We start from the raw sequence: 3617 nt of genomic DNA, 5'->3' as shown, positions 1-3617 counted from the left end.
TTTGTATAAAGGTGTATAAAAGTATATAAGAGTGTATAAGAGGTGTTTATACACTATCATACAATATTATACACCATTATACAAAAACGACTTCGTCTTCTTCCTTGAGCCTCTTCTGAAATTTAATTCAAATCTAGCTTAAATCTACTGCAAATCACTTCACATTTAAGTTTTAAACTCCTCTTGATATTTTCAATGAATTGGAGCGACATCCAATCCAAACAACTAACAAACTCTAATAACCCATATCTAAAATTTAACTCAAAGATTAAAAAAGAGAAATTAAAAAACTAAATCGTGAAGGGTCTAAAAAATCATGAGGCTCTAGAACAAAAATATTCTTAGTTTTTACAGTAAATTTTTCTTGTCGTAACATCAAACGAAATGGGTACCTTGACCACCTACATTTAACTCCATAGCTTTTAGAAACAGTCGATGTAAGAAAACAGATTTTGAAATAGGGGTTATCATCTGATACTTTTGCTAGTACTTTCAAAATATATACAATATGGGCTAAGCCGGGTAAAACTTAAAAATATGGATCATCTTTTATTATGATGTGAAGTCACGTGTATTTTTTTGTAACTCTGTCTTTTATTTTTAGAATCTTACATTAGCAGGTGTGGGGTGCTATCGCACCCTTTTTAATAGTAGTAGTTAAAATATTGTTTCTTTTATGTAAAAAATAATTTTGTGATTTATAGGGTACAGTTTACTCATTTTGGTATTAAAAAAGTAAATTGATAACTTTAGTGTCATAATAGGTTAAGTTTAGTGAATATATGTGAAATTAATCCCAAATCCTACTCAAACTATAATAACCAAAAAAGAATAAAAAATCCGAGTTCCATTCGGATTGTGAATTCACCTCTATAAAACCCATCCCACTCCCTGTCCCTTGTGCTTTATATTTCTCTTCTCTGCTTTTGAGCTTCCATATCCATTGTAATTTCTCCAATGAGAGTCAAATCAGACCCGACCCGAGTCAAATTCCCGAGACCTATAAAAGTAAAGGTAAGATTTCCGGCACCAATTCAAATCACCGCCGAGCAAATCCTCCGCGAGGCAAGGGATACTCACAAATCACAAATCCAACCACCGCCGAAGCAAAAAATCGCCGACTCAACTGAACTCGCCGATTACCGCAATCGCAAGCGCAAGGAATTCGAAGGCCAAATTAACAACAAAAAATCGTTGGTCAAATACGCAAAATGGGAAGAAACTCAAAAGGATTTCAAACGAACACGTTCAATTTACGAACGTGCCATAGAACTGAATTATCGTGACCATACAATATGGGACAGGGCAGTAACCCTATTGCCCAAAGTTAATCAATTATGGTACAAATACATTCACATGGAAGAGATGCTAGGGAATGTTAATCTCTGCCGTGAAATTTTTGAATGATGGATGGCGTGGCAGCCTGATGAAAAAAGTTGGTTTTCATACATTAAGTTCGAATTAAGGTACAATGAAGTAGAAAGAGCACGTGCTATTTTCGAGAGATTGGTAGAGTGTTATTGTAACGTTAAATCTCTTCCTCTTCCAATATGGGACAATGTCTCATTGTCAAGAGGGAAAAATTTAAAATTTTATTCAAAAATTTCATTTTCCCTCCATTTCCCATTCACTCTCATTTTAAGACTATTTTATCTTAAAAAATAAAACCTCAACAATTGGGAGGGCAAGGTATATTTATAAATTTGCACTTGATCATATAGATAAAGATCGAGGTGAAGATTTGTACGAGAAATTTGTTGCTTTTGAGAAGCGGTATGGTGATAGGGAAAGTATTGAAGATGCTATAATTGGAAAAGGAGGTTTGAATATGAAGATGAAGTGAGAAAAAATTGAAGAGAAATATTATTGGAAGAGATACATTTACTTATGGATTAATTATGCATTATATGAAGAGATTGAGGCATTAGACATAGAAAGGACCAGAGAAATTTACAGGGAATGTCTTAAATTGATTCCACATAAGAAATGTTCGTTCGCGAAAATCTGATTGTTAGCTGTAGAGTTTGAAATTAGGCAATTAAGACTAAAGGGAAGCAAGATTAATACTTGGACAAGCTATTGGAAAAGCTCCTAAAGACAAGATTTTTAAGAATTATATTGAAATGAAACTTCAACTTGGCAATATAGAACGTTGTCGAAAGCTATATGAGAAGTACTTAGAATTGTCGCCAAAAAATTGCTATGGTTGGAGCAAATTTGTAGAGTTAGGGAGGTTTTTGTCGAGCCAATGCTATTTTTGAGCTTGAAGTTAACAAACATACCTCATGCGTGGCATTATGAGGCCTAAAATTTCCTCTTTTTGATGCTCAAGTTATTACTTTAAAAATACTAGGAAGAAAAAGTTTGTACTTCTGTTTTATATATTATCCTAAAGTAGCATGTACAGAGTGGGTTTTTTCCTTCTCAAAATGTGTACTTTTGGATGAAAGTGTGTAAATTTTTTGAAAATTTTAAAAATATGTATAACGCATAATAAGTACCACCTTTTAAGGCACTTGCTTTGATTTGCACCTGATAAACGGCGTGGAAGCTCTAAAAAATAATTTTTGTCATTTTTTTTCTCTTTCTTCTTTTTCTTTTCTTCTATTCTCTTTCTTGTTTACTTTCCCCTTATTACTACATAAGTCATTTTTACACCCCAGCTTACTTCTGCCATTTTCTTTTCTTTACAAATATACCACCTTCTTTTCTATCCTTTCTCTATTAATGTCTTTTCTTTCTTTCTTTTTCATTTTTACATTTGTCTTCCTTTTGACATATTACTCGCCGGAAAAGTTGATGATGGCGGGAACCAAATCTTGTTTTGTATGTTTTCTTCATTTTATTTTTCTACTTTTTTTTTCTTCTTTCCTTTTCTCCACCCCCCACCCCCCCTTTTCTTACAATGTTTCTCACCGGAAAAAAAGGTGATTTCGGTGATTGTGAACACCTAATTTTTTACTATATTTAAATTTTTATCACCTTCTACTATGTAAATATTTTCAGCAATTTAATATATATTTTTTAACAATTATTACTATTAGTATTATTTTTATTTTTATTTTTATCTTTATTTTTAAATAAAATAAATTAAAAACCAAAATAAAATAAAATTAATTAATTAATTTTTTTTCTAAAACAAATTTCGGATGGAAATTAAAAAATAGGAAAAGTAGAAATATAAAATTAAAAAGTAAAAGTAAAAGTAGGTGGAAATTGTTTAATAAAAAAAGTAAAAGAAAGTGAAAAATTAAAAAAAAAAAAGTAAAAGAATGTGGAAATTTAAAAAATGAAAAGTAAAATAAAGTTGAAATTAAAAAATAAAAGTAAGGATAGCTGAAAATTTAAAAAAAAAAAAGGAGTAAAATTAAGTGGAAATTAAAAAAAAAAGAAGTAAAATAAGTGGAAAATAAAAAAAAAGAAAAGTATAAAAGTGGGAATTTAAATATAATAAAAGTAAAAAAAGTAAGAAATTAAAAAATAAGAGTAAAGGAAAGTGGGGAATTATTTTTTTTAAAAAAATAAGAAAAATGGGAAGTAAAAATTCTTTTTAATTAAAAATAAAAAAAGAAAAAGAAAATATATAAAAAAACTGAAAATTCCGAAATTTTTTCTAT

At 29.8% G+C, this 3617-nt stretch overlaps 1 pseudogene; it reads left to right on the top strand.

Moving 5' to 3' along the window:
* The first annotated feature begins 830 nt into the window (after window positions 1-830).
* Window positions 831-2344, top strand: LOC107767972 (pre-mRNA-splicing factor clf1-like; annotated as a pseudogene).
* The last annotated feature ends 1273 nt before the right edge of the window (window positions 2345-3617 follow it).

Source organism: Nicotiana tabacum, chromosome 23, assembly GCF_000715075.1.
Source record: "Nicotiana tabacum cultivar K326 chromosome 23, ASM71507v2, whole genome shotgun sequence".
Lineage (NCBI taxonomy): Eukaryota > Viridiplantae > Streptophyta > Magnoliopsida > Solanales > Solanaceae > Nicotiana > Nicotiana tabacum.
This window is presented reverse-complemented; position numbering and strand designations above follow the sequence as displayed.